A 16999-nucleotide genomic window follows, 5' to 3' on the forward strand; every position below is an offset into this window, starting at 1 on the left:
TGGAAAAGGGACAACTAAGTGACTAGAGCACCAACCCTGGAGTCAAGAGAACCTGAGTTCAAATCTGTTCTCAGACAATAATTACCTAGCTATGTGGGCAAGTCACTTAACCCCATTGCCTTGCAAAAAAAAAAAAATATGACCTGGATACAGCACATCCTTAAATAAGCTGCTACTGGTAGCAGTTTTCACTGTTACTAAAAAAAAGAAGGGAAAATGTGTTTAGTGGGAAAAACATTTTTTTGGTCATTTTTATCCTAAAAAAATGTGTACATGTATGAAATACCAGACAAGAAGGAATTTGCAAGTAAACAGTACAAATCCTAAAGTAAATTAGATGATATAGTAAAGAATCATAGTTCTTAAGATATTTATATCTAACCACAGTTGGATCACAATAATAGAACCTGAACAATGGCCAACTAATGCTTGAAGAAGAGGGGAAAGTCAGTCAGTTTTGCTTAGGGGAAGCCTGAAGTCTGACAAGAATCTGGTATGGATTTGTTCTGGGATTCTTGGAAACTAGTATACTAAATTCTGATTTGTGAATGTGGAACTGTTATATCACATCTCTAAAATGAATTTCCTGTCTTCTATATTGCAAGTATGCTTAGGAGCCTGTTCTTATACATACATAACATTTTTCTGAAACTATGGCCAATTACAGATACTTTTGCTTATCTTTCCATTTCCCTGAAAAGAGAGAGCTGAAAAGAGTCAGGCTGCCACTTAGATTCATGTAAGTGTGGTTTACCTCAGCACAAGCCACAAACAGATGTTAGGAGAAAAATCTCACCACTTTGGTTAGGCAGAAAAATGTTGATGGAATAATTTCACATTCTGTGTACATTGCCAAGGAGATTAGAAAATAAAATTCATTTAGTCTTAAGTCTGAGGACAATTAAATCTTAGTCTGTCCCATAACATGGGTCACCCTGTGCTTCTCAACTAGTATAGTCTTCCTTATCAAAAACTACGAGAAGAGCAACTAGGTGGGGCTGTGGATAGAGCACCAGCCCTGGAGTCAGGAGTACCTGAGTTCAAATCCAGCCTCAGACATTTAATAATTACCTAGCTGTGTGGCCTTGGGCAAGCCACTTAACCCCATTGCCCTGCAAAAACCTAAAAAAAAAAAAAAAAAAAAAAAAAAGTGAATGTAGTGTTCATCAGATTCTGAAGGGGTTTTTTTTTGGTTGTTTTGTTTTGTTCTGTTTTTCTTCCTCTAGATGGGGATAGCAATGTCCAGAGCCGATCTAATATGATTGTCCTAGCTTTCTGTACTGCTGAGAAGAGCTGCTTCCATCAAGGTTGATCATCTCACAGTGTTGTTAATGTGTACATTGCTTTCTTGGCTCTGCTCCCTTCTCTCAGCATCAGATCCTGTAATTCATTCTATGCTTTTCTCTTATGGTTTTTTATAAAACAGTAGTATTCCATAATATTCATATACCACAACCATTCATATAACCATTCCCCAATTAATGGGCATCCCCTCAATTTCCAATTCTTTGTCACCACAAAAAGAACTGCTATGAATACCACTACTGGGACTATGCCCTGAAAAGAGATTATGAGAAAAGGGAAAAATATCACTTGTACAAAAATATTCATAGAAGCTCTGTTTGTGGCGGCAAAGAAGTAGAAATTGAGTGCATGTCCATCATTTGGGGAATGGCCTAATAAACTGTGGTATATGTATGTGATGGAACACTATTGTTCTATTAGAAACCAGGAGGGATGGGAATTCAGGGAAGTTTGGTGGGATTTGTGTGAACTGATGTTGAGTGAGATGAGCAAAAGCAGAACAACATTGTACACACTAACAGCAACATGGGAGTGGTGATCAATCTTAATGGGCATGCTCATTCTAACAGGTCAACAATCAGGCACAGTTTTGGGGTATCTGTGACAGAGAATGCCATCTGTATCCTAAGAAAGAATTGTGGAGTTTGAACAAAGAAAAATACTATTACCTTTAATTTTTTAAAAAATGTTATCTTATTATATAATTTTGCTAATCTCATACTTTATGTTTCTTCCTTAAGGATACGATTTCTCTTTGATCACATTCAACTTGGATCAATGCAGGGGTGGCTAGGTGGCACAGTGGATAAAGCACTGGCCCTGGAGTCAGGAGTACCTGGGTTCAAATCGGGTCTCAGACACTTAATAATTACCTAGCTGTGTGGCCACTTAACCCCATTTGCCTTGCAAAAACCTAAAAAAAAAAAAAATTGAGATCAATGAATACCATGGAAACACTGTAAAGACTAACAGAATGCTTTCTGTGGGGGTGGGGGGAAGGAAGCAAGAATGGGGGGGGGACTGTAAAGTTCAAAATAAATAAAATCTTTTTTTAAAAAAAAAAAGAGCAGCTATGAATATTTTGGAACACATGGAGCCTTTTCCATTTTTTTTTTTTAGGATTTCTTCTGAATATAGGACTGGAATTGGAATTGCTGGGTCAAAAGGGTATGATCAGTTTTAATGCTCTTTGGCCATATTTCCATATTGCTCTCCCAGAATGGTTAGTTCAGTTCACAACTCCACCAGCAATGCATTAATGCCCCAACCCTCCCACTACCTCTCCAACATTGATCATATTCCCATTTTTCATCTTAGCCAATCTAATAGGTGTGAGGTGATACCTTATAGTTGTGTTATTTACATTTCTCTAATCAATAATATTTGGAGCATTTTTTCATATGATTATATATAGCTTTAATTTCTTCATTTGAAAATTGTCTATTCATAACCTTTGACTATTTGTCAATTGGCAAATGACTTGTAACCTTATATATTTAATGCAATTTTCTACATACTATATTCCCCCATGTACAAAACACACCTTAATTTTTGGGCCTGAAATTTGAAAAAAATGTATTACATAAAGTTATTGAACTCAAGTTATATTCATCATGAAATTCAATAACCTTCTGCTCACAGCCTTCAGACATCTTTAGGGCAAGTCTGGTGCATGTATGCCTGCTTAGTCCATTCTGTTTCATGAACCTGAAGCACCAATTGTGTCTTCTTTTGAAATCAGTAGCTTCTTTTTCTTCAGCAATTCTTCTTGCCTCATGCTGAACCATCTTTGTGAACACAGGAATTCCAATTGTCCTTTGCTCTTTGATCCATAGCTTCAATTCCCTCTCTAAATCAGATCATTTTGCTAACTTCCCTCTTGTGGCTTTCTTCTGCCTTGATGTTTTCTGGAGGGTTTCTTCTTCCTGTAGCCAAGTCTAGGATTGTTTTCCCAGTTGGAGGACAAACTTACATTCAGCAGCAAAATTTCTTTTCACCTCTGCAAAGTGGATCACTTTGAACTTGAATTCAGCACAGTATGAAAATTTTTTCTGAGCAATGCATTTCTGGGCAGAACATGGCAAAACATAACCTAATATCCAGGTAACAAATGCGAAACAATGAGCTCAAAGACAACAAGCACAAAAAAGTGAGAAATTCAAGTAAAAATATCTACAAACACTGTATAAGATGTTACTAGTTTTTAGATCTCAATTTTTTGGATAAAGGGTACATCTTATACATGAGGAAATATGGTACTGTAGAAATGAGACCTTTATCAGAACTCCTAGTTGTGAAGATTGTTTCCTAGCTTTCTGCTTTCCTTCAAATTTTGGCATCATTGATTTTTATTAGTGTAAAACCTTTTTAATTCATTCTGTAATTTATGATGTACTCTATTTCTTGCTTGGTGATAAATTTCTCCCCTTTCCATAGATCTGATAGAATATCTCTTGGTCAATTAATTTATCTAGGTGTTATACTTTATATTTAAATCCTGTACCCATTTTGACCTTATTTTGGTATAGGGTATGTGAATCTATACCTAGTTTTTGTCATACTATTTTCCAGTTTTCCCCAAAATTGTCGTCAAATAGTGAGTTCTTATCCCAGAGGCTAATGTCTTTGGGTTTGTCAAACAGTAGATTACTGTAGTCATGTACTACTGTTTCTTTTGAGCCTATCCTAAATTCACTGATCCATTACTCTATTTCTTAACCACTACCAGGCAGTTTTGATGACTGTCATTTTAAAGTAGAGTTTTAGATCTAGTAGAGCTAGGCCACTTTCCTTTATATTTTTCATCAGTTCCTAAATAATTATTTGGTAGTTTGGTGAGGCACTAAATAAGAAATTTAAATTGGTTATAATTGTTATTTCTATTATATTAGCTTGACCTATCCACAAGCAATTGACCTTTTTCTAATTTAGATCTGCCTTTATCTGGGTGAAGACTGATTTCTACTTATTGTATTGAAGTACTAGTATATGTTTCCTGTAGTAGGTTAATGAAAAAATGCTTAGCATATTTTGTTGGAGACTTGGGGGCAGGGGAACCAAGATGATGGAGTGAAGCTAACATGCTCCCAGAGCTTTTCCCTACCAAATCTTTTTTTTTTTAGGTTTTTGCAAGGTAATGGGGTTAAGTGGCTTGCCCAAGGCCACACACCTAGGTAATTATTAAGTGTCTGAGACCAGATTTGAACCCAGGTACTCCTGACTCCAAGGCCAGTGCTTTATCCACTACGCCACCTAGCTGCCCCTTGGTCCTTTCTCATAAAGGAAAAAGTGTTTAAGTTCATTAGGATAGGGTTGGGAGGAAAGGGGAGCTTATTAGAATTGTCAAGCTGGGGCAGGGGGAGGGTAAAGTCTTTGGCCCTCTGGGCCAATTATGTATGTAAGATATATAATTTATATTACATATGGACATATTTCATGGTTCTTTTGTATCAGAAAGAAAAGCTAAGGGCTTTATCCATTCCTGGATGACTCCCCTGGGGCGCCAACCCAGGAAAGGTCATTCTGACCCCACCAGAGGCATTGATGGCCTCTCTGCAGGGGTTCATATCACAGGGCTGGGCACTGGTTCCCAAAGCCAGCTGGACACTCACTCTAGTGAGGCTTCATGAATTGGCAGCCCTTGGTGCAGGACTGATGCTAAGCTGCCCCTTGCCCAACCTGCTCACTCTGCCAGGAAGCTGGAACCAAACAACCCTAGATAGGAACCTACAGATGGGGTCTAGCTCTGCCCCTTCACAAAGGCTACACTAGGGGCAGCTAGTTGGCACAGTGGATAGAGTACTGACCCTGGAGTCAGGAGGACCTGAGTTCAAATTTGACCTCAAATGCTTAATAATTGCCTAGCTGTATGACTTTGGGCAAGTCACTCAACCCCATTGCCTTAAATAAATAAAACTTAAAAAAAACAAAGGCTACACTGCTTAATTCCTTAGTTTTATTTTTGAATCTACAGATTCTAATTTATGCCTATGTAAAACTATAAATTTTTCTCTTAAAAAAACAAAAACATATTTTGTCATTGTTATAAACAGGGTATCTCTTCCCATCAATATTTCCTGCTTTTGTTTGTAATGTAAAAATATGAGGATAATAGTAGCTAATATTTACATAATGCTTACTATGTACCAAGAATTCTACCAAATGCTTTACAATTATTTTTTTTTAGGCAAAGGGGGTTAAGTGGCTTGCCCAAGGCCACACAGCTAGGTAATTATTAAATGTCTGAGACCGGATTTGAACCCAGGTACTACTGACTCCAGGGCCAGTGCTTTAGCCACTGTGCCACCTAACTGCCCCTGCTTTACAATTATTATCTCATTTGATCTCACCACAACTGCCAAAGGTAGGGGCTGTTAGTATCCCCAATTTACAGTTAAGAAAACTGAGGTAAACATAGGTGAAGTGACTCACTGAGGTTTAGACTACTAATGTCTGAGGCCAGATTTTGACCCAAGTTTTCCTGTCTCCTGGCCAAGTGTTCTAAGATGATTTGTGAATTTAATTTATCCTTACTAAAGTACTTTATTAACTCAACTTCTTGCTGAGTTTATTGGATATTTAAAACTATACAGTCATATTATTTCTTCTACATAGCCACCTTTCTTTCTGAAGTGGGCAGAAGTGGGATGGGGGAGATTAATCTAAACTGATGTTTACATTTGATCAACTCCTCTCAATTCTTCCCAAAAGTCCGCTCTAGCCACATTCATTAGCCAAGTTGCTTCTCTTCATACTCTACATAAAGATACCTTAATCTCTTTATTGTCCATTCTTACTCCTTTAAAGTATTTTTATATAGCAATCCCCAGCTCACAAGATGAGGAGGGGAAGGAAGCAGAACTATAGGGTAGCAATTCTGAAACTATGTCTTTAGAACTGGGAATGTCTCTGATATTTCTCCTATATAATATTGGTTTTCAATAACTTCTCCACTCCCCCCCACTTCCCAAATCTTTCAGAGAAAACCTCCCTAAGGTGTGCAAGTGCTGGTCTTTAACAAGGAAAGTATCTGCTTAAAATCTCAGTGGGAATTAGATCTAAACCAGGAGTAAATGCAATCAAAATAAATTCATTTCTAAAGGATTATTTTCAAATTCCTGCTTCAAACTATCTGATAGGAAAGAGGTTTGTATGAAAGAGGTCTTCCTAGGCCTTACTCATTAACTCTGCCTATATGTGAAGCCATTCCTATTTGTTAACATTCTTATGGTAGAGGCTGCTAGGTAGTGAAATGGATAGAGCACCAGCACTGAGTTCCAATCCAGTCTAACAATAATTACCTAGCTGTGTGAACTTAGGCAAGTTACTTAACCTCATTTCCTTGCAAAAACAAAACAAACAACAAAAAACATTCTTAGGTAGATGAAAAGATTCAATCCCTTGGACTACAGTGGACAAAATGAAACGACAATAAATTTTCTATTCTCTTTTAGAGGATCAAAGTTTTGTTTTGTCCGATTTCTTGGTGATAAAGTCAAAACCAAATAAAAACTTTGACAACCAGAACCCAGTGTTCATCTAATGCCTTTATTGATGAGGTTCAATAGGCATCATGTCAACTTATTTGCAGTATAGGACAAGCCTCACCCCTCTATGTATGTGTATACACATCCACACACCCACAAAGCTAGTGAAATAAAACCTTTCTCAGTAGAAACTAAGATTTATTAGAGATTTATTTCAACCGTATTTTGTGTCGGAGAACATAAGTTTGAATACTGACTTTGATATTAATAACTCTGGACAAGTCATAATCTCTGTGGCCTTAAATTCCTTGTCTGTGAAATGAAAGTATGGGACTAGAAAGCCCTCTCAGGTCCTTATTCTTAAATGACAAATCCAGGATCCTATTTTTAGAAACTGGCAAAAGGTAACTATTTAACTGAGTAATTTTGCAAGGTGGATTTGCTCAGTAGAGAAATGATATAATGTGTTGGATTAAAAACATTTTTAATTCAGTAATATTTTAAAATATCAGCATCTAACACTTATATTTCTTCCTCTGAACAATTAAATAAAGAACAAGCCAGTTTCTTACAATATAGGTAGAGAGAGACATATCTCTGGGAAGTGTATTCCCTCAAGTATTTTTGCAGAGTTTAACTGAGGGCTAGTGAAAAGGCTTTGTTGGGTTGGCCTGTGTGTTCTGGACTCATCCCCTTTTATTCACCATCTGTCTGGGCTGGGTCTGACGCCTGCCATCTGAGGCCTTGCCCCTTCACGCTCTCCTCTCCCAGGCATTGCCCCAAGCACCCTGCAATAAAACAATAATAAGAAGGAAGCCTTTGGGAAGGACCACACTTCCCTTTATCTCCCAAAGTCTTTGTGTTTGTAGCAGTCCAATCAGGGCTAGGCTCCAGATGGGCCAGCAGCCCAGGCCTTTTGTGACAGAAAAATTTCCATTCTTACATAATGGAGAAGAGCATCTGCAGCCTGGGAAGTAAGAGCAAAGGGGATATTTTTCATAATAACTACCAAATAGTCACTCAGGGAAAATACACAGTAATAAAAATTTTGATTGAAAGTCTAACCCTCAGTACAATGTGTTGGTAAGTAGATAATTTTATTATTTTAATAAAATTTAAATAATATTTCTAAATATTTAATGGGAAAGCAGATAATTGAGAGGAAACCAAGCACCATATATGATTGCAATGATGAAGGCCAAATTAAAGTATTAAAAAGTTGATAATGTTCCTAGAACTTTTTTTTAAGTGAAGTTACTTTCTTATTAATCTCTTCACTTTTCTTTATGGCTCCTCACTTTTGTGACATTATGAAATCCTTTTTGTAGAGCAGATTCACCAAGAATTCCTCCTTCCTTAATGTAGTATTCTTGGAATATTTCTGTGATTTCTTCCTAAGATGGTCCCAAAATAGAGATCACTGAGTGTGGATATGTGGAGAATGTGATACAGGAGAGAAAATGTTTATAAGTAGATGGGGAAAAAATATCGAGAGATACATTTATCAGCTTCTATACTTTTGACTTTTATATTTCAAAATAAAAGTAGTTATATTGGGAAATTTTTGAGAAAAAAGGGGGCAAGCATGTTTAAATGAGTTTGTTTTCTTGTGTCCAGAAACACTTTTCATTAAAGAAATGAGACATCCAAATGTGGAATGGGGATGATCTGAGACTTGAGTTCTAATCCTTACCATAAGTCTCTTAAAAACCAGTTTCCTCACCTATTAAAAATAAGGATCACAATCCTTACCTTATGGGATTCAAGTCCTTATTTTCATTAAACAAGTTATGAGGCAGTTGAACTCAATGACTTCAAAGGCCTCTTCTAGATCTAAATCTATGACCTTTGATTATCATATGGACCAAATGATATAATTCATATGAAAATGCTCCAAGAAAAATGTTCTATAAGGCAAATAACTATTAAGTTTATTAAGACCCAACCCAGTTTTCCAAAAGAAAATGTTGGGCTGTATATTTAATTTGCTTAAAAAGAGGGCTCTTTCACACGGTGTTATATGGCAGGAAAAGAAATGGTCTTGGAGACAGATATTTGAGTTTTAATATGCTCTCTGTGATTTTTGGGAAAGTACATGGACCATTCTGACCCTCTATTTCCTCATTTATAAAATTGAGATAATAATACTTGCTCTATTTATCTCGCAAGATTGTGGTGGAAAAGAGCTTTGAAATCTTCACAACATTATTTAAATATGAATAGTGTTGCATTAATATGATGATTAAATCATTTTGACCATATGTTGAAGAAAGGGAACATTATGAGGAGGGAGAATGAATTACAGTCCTATAGGCCATGAGGAGAGATCCTCTTCTACTTAGTAAATGAAAGTTTGTTTATATTTCTGAAGCATGTTTGCATTTCACAAGTCTGGCTATTCATTTCATGGGTTTGTCCTTCAAATTAGAATTTTTTTTAGGTTTGGTTTTTTTTTTTTGCAAGGCAATGGGGTTAAGTGGCTTGCCCAAGGCCACACAGCTAGGCAGTTATTAAGTGTTTGAAGCTGGATTTGAACTCAGGTACTCCTGACTCCAGGGCCAGTGCTCTATCCACTGTGCGCCACCTAGCTGCCCCTGTCCTTCAAATTAAAGAAGGATGTACTTAAATAATTAGCCTTGCAAAAGAATTTGTAATAAAAAAGAGAATGGGGAAAAAAGGAATCAATGATTTGTTGAGGTTATGAAAATATTTTAACAAAATCAAAAGACTGAAAATTTGAATGTTAGGTATCTATTGTCAAAAACAACTGATCTAGAAAAGAAGTCAAAAAGAAACTATTAAATCTTCAGATTCAAAAAAAAATAAATATGTTGATACCATAAGTAAACTTGCAAATTGTTATCCCTCATCCCCATTCTCCTCTATCTCCCTATTCTCTCTCTCTCTTTACTATGGTAAATGTACATCTCAATTACCAGAAATTTTGTTGATTACTAAGGATCATTGTCAACTGAATTTGTCCTTCAGCAGGTCTGTGCAAAGAGTAGATAAATTGAAAGAAAAAAAGTATAGGAGAATATGGAAAAGAATTTATTAGCTTAGCTCAAAAGAAATATGTACTGAGACTTTGGGCACTTCGTACTTGACACCTTGGTATCAATTTCTTTATCTGTATAAAATGCTGTATTAGATATTCTCTGAGGTCTCTTTCAGCTGGAATATTCTATAAATTTGTGAAAATGGGTGTTGTCAAGTATCATAGGATTGAAAAGAAGCATAGAGATCATAAGCTGAAAGATTTTTTTTTTAGGTATTTTTGCAAAGCAAATGGGGTTAAGTGGCTTGCCCAAGGCCACACAGCCAGGTACTTCTGACTCCAGGGCTGTTGCTTTATCTACTGTGCCACCTAGCTGCCCCGAAAGATTTATTTCTAAAAGGGATCTTAGGGACAGCTAGGTGGCGTAGTGGATAGAGCACCAGCCCTGGAGTCAGGAGTACCTGGGTTCAAATCTGATCTCAGACACTTAATAATTGCCTAGCTGTGTGGCCTTGGGGAAGCTACTTAACCCCGTTTGCCTTGTAAAAAAACCTAAATAAATAAATAAATAAAAGGGATCTTGGAGATACCTAGTTCAGAATTGTTCTCCTAAGTGATCACTTCCCTCTGCATACATAAGTCTTTCAAGTTTCTCTAAAATTGTCCCTTTTGTTCTTTTCTACTAATATTGCATTATGCCATTATTTTAAAATGCACTATAATTTGTTTAGTTATTTATAAGTTGATGAATAACCTCTTGGTTTCCAGTTCTTTGCCACCCCAAAAAAGACATGCTATGAATATTTTTGTACATATGGATCCATTTCCTCTTTCTTTTGGTCTCTGTGGGATATAGACCTAGCTGAGTATTGCTGGGTCAAAAGTATATGCACAGTTTAATAACTCAGAGCATTGTTACAAACTACTTTCCAGAAGAACTAGACAAATTCATATCTCCACCATTGTTCAGTCATTTTTCAGTCATGTCCGACTCTGTGTGACTCCATTTGAGGTTTTCTTGGCAGAGATACTGGACTGATTTGACAATTCCTTCTTTAGCTCATTTTATAGATGAAGAAACTGAGGCAAACAAGGCTAAGTGACTTGCCAAGGATCAGATAATTAGTGTCTGAGGTCAGATTTGAATTCAGGAATTTTTTACTCCAACACCCTTTCCTCTGTGCTACCTTGCTATCCTCAAAAATCACCAAATGTGCATTAATGTGTTTGTTTCCCTATAGGTCCCACAACATTTATCATTTTTCTTTTCTGTCAACTAATGCCATTCTGATATATATGAATTGAAACCTCAGAGCTGCTTTATGCAACTTGAAACACTTTTTCATGTGGTTATTAATAACTTGAATTTGTTCTCTTGAAAATTGCTTCATTAATAATTACTTTGGGGGTGGCTAGGTGGCACAGTAGATAAAGCAATGGCCCTGGAGTCAGGAATACCTGGCTGTGTGGCCTTGGGCAAGCCACTTAACCCCATTTGCCTTGCAAAAATTTAAAATAATAATAATAATAACTTTGACCATTTTTCAGTTGGGAAATGGCTATTATTCTTATACATATGGATCAGTTCCTTACATATAATGAGCATGAGACCTTTATCAAAGAGACTTGCTACAAGGATTTTTTTTTCCCTCCAGGTCACTATTTCCATTCAAATCTTAGCTGCAGTGACTTCTTAATTTTATGTAATCAACAATTGTTCAGTCTCTCATCTGATATCTTCCTCACAACTTCTTTTGTCATGAACTCTTCCCTTTAGCCATAGATCTGGAAGGACATTTCTTCCTTGTTTCTCTGATTTATTTATGATGTGATCTTTTATAGCTAAGTCAAGTAGCCATTTGGAGCTTATCTTGGTACATGGTGTGATTGGTCTAAATCTAATTTTTGCCACACTGTTTTCCAGTCTCCTCAGTAGTTTTTCTCAAATAAGAGATTTTAATCCAGTAACTGGGGTCTTTGGGTTTATCAAACGTTATGCTATTCTATTTGGTTATGGCTAAATGTTATGTGCCTCATCTATTCTACTGACTGACCTGCCTATATTTTGACAAGAAGCAAATCATTTTAATGATTTTTGATTTACAGTATAGTTTGAGATCTTGTAATGCTAGACTTTACTTCCTTCCCACTTCTTTTTTCATTATTTCCCTTAAGATTTTTATCTTTTGTTCCTGTAGATGAATTTTATCATCATTTTGTCTAACTCTATAAAATAATCCTTTGGTAGTTTGATTGATATGGAATTGAATAAGTAAATTCATTTAGGTAGTATTGTCATTTTAATTATATTGGCACAGTCTTTCCATGAACAGTTAATGTTTCTTCATTTACTTAGGTCTGTCTTTATATGTCACTTGCAAAGCTATCCTGATTTTCTATGCTTGCTTCTATAATTTTCAGTACATTTTTTTTTCATATTTTTCAAGGCAATGGGGTTAGGTGGCTTGCCCAAGGCCACACGGCTAGGTAATTATTAAATGTCTGAGGTCAGATTTGAACCCAGGTGCTCCTGACACCAAGTGCTCTATCCACTGTTCCACCTAGCCTCTCCCTTCAGTACATTTTTTAAAATGACACAAAAGTCCACTTTTTTGTCATCATTGTTGATAACCTTCCTACACTCTGATGCCTTCTCCCAAACCTCCCAAATTAAAAAGATGAAAGGAAGGAAGGCAGGAGGGAGGGAGAGAGAGAGAGGAATTCTTGTATGAAACAAATACAAATAAGCAAAATGAGTCCACACCATGGCCAAGTTCTTTTCTGAAAAAAGTATATTTCTTTCAATCAGTCAAGCATTCCTTAATTGTTTACTAAAGTTCAGGTACTTTGTCTACTAAGCAATGGGGATACAAAGTAAAGCAAAAACATAATTCCTGCCTCAAAGGAACAAACATTCTAATGGGGAGGCAATTTGCAAACAATTTTGTACATACAAGAAACATACAGAGTAGAGAGAAGGTCATCTCAGAGGAAAGATCTCTTGCAGAAGATGAAATTTGAACTTATCATTGAAGGCAGCCAGGGAAGTCATTAGATGTTGGTGAACAAGGGGTGGCTAGGTGGTGAGGTGGATAGAGCACCAGTCCTGGAGTCAGGAGGACCAGAGTTCAAATCCAGCCTCAGACACTTAATAATTACCTAGCTGTGTGACCTGGGGCAAGTCACTTAACCCCATTGCCTTGCCAAAAAAAAAAAAAAAAAAAGACATTGGTGAACAGAGTGAATATTCTAGGGAATGTGGAATAGCTATTGAAAAGACAGAGTCAGGAAAAAGAATGTCTTTGAGAGGGACAGCAAGAAGACAAATGTTGAATTGTCAAGTATGTGTATTAAAGTATAAGAATACTGCAAAGGTAAAAAAGGTCCAGATTAAGAACTCCCTGCTCTGTGTTCATTCACATCTCTGTCTGACCAGAGATAGTTAACGTGTTTCATCAAAGATCCGCTGGAAATACGGTTGAATATTGCATTTTAAACTTCTCATTTCAATTCCTTTCATTTTACAAATGAAGAAACTAAGGCATAAGAACAGTAACTTATTTTCATAAGGTGACATAGTTAGCAAATGGAAGCTGAATTCGAATTCTAGTGTTCTTTAGACCAAACCAGACTGCTTTGTCATCTAATAAGAACCTCTGATTTTTGCATGTAAGGAAGATGAATCCTTGAAAGGAAAAGTGATTTCCCTAAAGTAATGCAGCTAAGCAGCATTCATGTAGGAAAACCTTGCATATATTTAAACTTGCTGAATACACTGAGGATCAATCATCTTGTCAATGTGTGTTGACACTTGCCAAGGTGCCTTGATTATCTGTGTCTTCTTTCTGCTAGGAAATCACAAACTCTTTTTTTTAATTACTGTTGATAAAAATTTGTTGATAAGACTCTCTGAATTCATTCAATGTGGTTATATTCAAAGCTTTCCAGTTTACTATCACAGTTTGTGCCTCACTAGCATAGCCTTCAAGAATATGGAATAATCTCCATGCTACCAAGAGGCACTGAGGTTGGAATTCAGTGAAATCACATCTGTGTATAGCAGTAAAGTTTTATTTCAATAAATGACAAGGGTCCAGCTTTTTGTTTTCTTTGTAATGGAATTTTGTGTTAAGAAATACAAGAGAGGGGCAGCTAGGTGGTGTAGTGTATAAAGCACCGGCTCTGGAGTCAGGAGTACCTGGGTTCAAATCCGATCTCAGACACTTAATAATTACCTAGCTGTGTGGCCTTGGGCAAGCCACTTAACCCCGTTTGCCTTACAAAAACCTAAAAAAAAAAAAAAGAAAGAAAGAAATACAAGAGACAGGGGCACCTAGGTGGCACAGTGAATAGAGCACTGGCCCTGGAGTCAGGATGACCTGAGTTCAGATCTGACTTCGGACACTTAATAATTACTTAGCTGTGTGACCTTGGCAAGTCACTTAACCCCATTGCCTTGCAAAAACAAATAAACCCCCCCCCCCAAAAAAAAGAAGAAAAAATACAAGAAACCTTAGGCATTTGAGGAATTCTATGTTCCTGGTTTTGAATGCTAACTGAACCAGCATGTAACTCTTCCTTCAGAGCAGTAAGACTTAGAGTCAAGAAGATCTGAGTTCAAATCTCTCTTCAGCCACTAGCCCTGTGATCAAATCATTTTACCTCTTGTCTACCTCAGTTTCATCATCTACAAAATGGGGCTGATAATAGCATCTACACCATAGGATTATTGTGAGGATCAAATAAGATAATATTTTCAAAATTATTATATAAATGCTAGATTTTGAAAAATTAATCTTGGAGAAGAAAGAACTGCTTCCAATGGTGATTGGTGATTTGTTAATAAGTAATATTGATTCGGGGGGTGGCTAGGTGGCACAGTGGATAGAGCACTGGCCTTGGAGTCAGGAGTACCTGAGTTCAAATCCGGCCTCAGACACTTAATAATTACCTAGCCGTGTGGCCTTGGGCAAGCCACTTAACCCCCTTGCCTTGCAAAAAAACTAAAAAAAAAAATATTGATTCCATGGATTTACTTTCAAACTAACTATATATTATAAGATGGATATGTTTGTAGTCTGGAGTGAAAAAACAGAGTGCCAAAAAGGCCAAGCTCAAAAATTATCTGTATTCATACACATCCTATCAAAGATTATGTCTCTCAGACTCACAACAAAGGAGTCATCCTGGATTCCTCACTATCTCTCACCTCCTCATATCCAATCTCACCATTGCATATCTCTCAAATATTCCTCCTTCTCTCCTCTGATACTGTCACCAGTCTAGTGCAAGTTCTCATCACTTCATGCCTCCATTACTGCAATAACCTGATGGTGGGTCTTTCTGCCTCAAGTCTTTTCCCACCCCAGTCCATTCTTCATTCTACCTCTTCCCCAACTCAATAACCTCTACTCTTTTTAAAAAAAAAATTATTTATCTATTTTCACATTTCTACAATAGGCTTGTTATAAAATAAACATAATCTCCCCTCCCCCCAAAAAAGATAGAGAAACCTCAAGAAAAATAAAGTGAGGAAAAAAAAAAGAAAAAATGTACATCAGTCTGTGTTCAGACACCATTAGTTTTGTCTCTGGGATGGATCACATTCTTCATCATAAATCCATCAGAGAAGTTGCTTCAATATTTTTTCCCCTGAGATTGCTATGGCTAACTGTATTTTACTCCATTCTATTCCTCCCACTCCCATTTATTCTACTCTCTCCTTTCACTTTGTCTCTTCTCAAAGTGTGTTGTATCTGACTACCCTCTCCCACAATCTTCTCTCTCTTCTGTCATCTACACCTCCCCCCCCCCCCGTCCCCCTTTTCCCATCCCTTTCCTCTCCTTTTTTCCTCTAGGGTAAAATAATTTCTATACCCTATTGAGTGTATGCTGTTTCCTCTCGGAGCCATTTTCGATGAGAATGAAGGCTCCCTCATTCCCCCTCAACTTTCCCCCTTCTACTTTATTGCAAAAGATTTTTCTTAGCTCTTTTACATGAAATAGCTTACTCTATCTCTCTTTTCCCTTTCTCCAAGTAGATTTCTTTTTCGTTCATTGACCCATCTTTATAATATCTTTTTCATATTCAGCTCTCTCCTGTGCCTTGTCTATATATGCTCCTTCTGACTGCTCTAATAAATGAGAAGGTTCTTATGAGTTATCAGTATCATCTTCCCATGCTGGAATACAAGCAGTTCAACATCATTAAATCCTTCATAATTTGCCCTTCCTCTCCACCCTCTCTATGCTTCACCTTAGTCCTGTACTTGGAGATCCAAGTTTCTGTTCAGCTCTGGTCATTTCACAGGAAAGTTTGACTGTCCCCATTTCATTGAATAGCCATTGTTTTCCCTGAAAGAGGATGTTCAGTTTTTGCTGGCTAGTTGTTTCTTGGTTGTAATCCAAGCTCTTTTGCCTTCAGGAATATCATATTCCAAGCCCTACCAGCCTTTAATGGAGATGCTAAATCCTGTGGAATATTGACTGTAGCGCCATGATATTTGAATTGTTTCTTTCTGGCTATTCGTAATATTTTCTCTTTGACTTGGGAGTACTGAGTACTGGAATTTGGTTAAATTTTCCTGGGAGTTTTGGGGGCTGGGGCTCTCTTTCAGGAGGTGATCAGTGTATTTCCTCAATTTCTATTTTATCTTCTGCTTCTAGTATATCAGGGCAATTTTCCTGGAAAATTTCTTGAAAAATGAAGTCTAGTCTCTTTTCCTGTTCATGACTTTCAGGTAGCCCAATAATTTTAAAATTATCTCTTGTGAATTTGTTTTCCATGTTAGTTGTTTTGTTTTCATTGAGATATTTCACATTTTCTTCTAGGTTTTTTTTTATTCTTTGGTTTTGTTTTGGTGTTTCTTGATTTCTCATAAAGTTCCTTAACTCCATTCTTCATTTGAAGGAGTTGTTTTCTTCAGAAAGTTTTCTAATCTCCTTTTACATCTGGCCAATTCTTTTTTTAAGGTATTCTTCTCATTTACCTTTTAGACTGCTTTTTTCCATTTGGCCTAAACTGGTTTTTAAAACATTATTTTCGGGATGGCTAGGTGGTGCAGAGGATAGAGCACCGGCCTTGGAGTCAGGATTACCTGAGTTCAAATCTGGCCTCAGACACTTAATAATTACCTAGCTGTGTGGCCTTGGGCAAGCTACTTAACCCCATTGCCTTGAAAAATCTAAAAAAATAACAATAAAAATAAAA

The 16999-nt window shown here is 36.8% G+C and overlaps 1 protein-coding gene across 1 annotated transcript in view; it reads left to right on the forward strand.

Moving 5' to 3' along the window:
* Positions 1-7792: 7792 nt before the first annotated feature.
* The window catches only part of SPSB4 (splA/ryanodine receptor domain and SOCS box containing 4), a 169688-nt gene continuing 160481 nt past the window's right edge, over positions 7793-16999 (forward strand). The window contains exon 1 of the mRNA XM_074214898.1: positions 7793-7874. The gene's annotated coding sequence lies outside the window, so the exon portion shown is untranslated. The remainder of the gene's footprint in view (positions 7875-16999) is intronic.

Source organism: Macrotis lagotis, chromosome 1, assembly GCF_037893015.1.
Source record: "Macrotis lagotis isolate mMagLag1 chromosome 1, bilby.v1.9.chrom.fasta, whole genome shotgun sequence".
Taxonomy (NCBI): domain Eukaryota; kingdom Metazoa; phylum Chordata; class Mammalia; order Peramelemorphia; family Peramelidae; genus Macrotis; species Macrotis lagotis.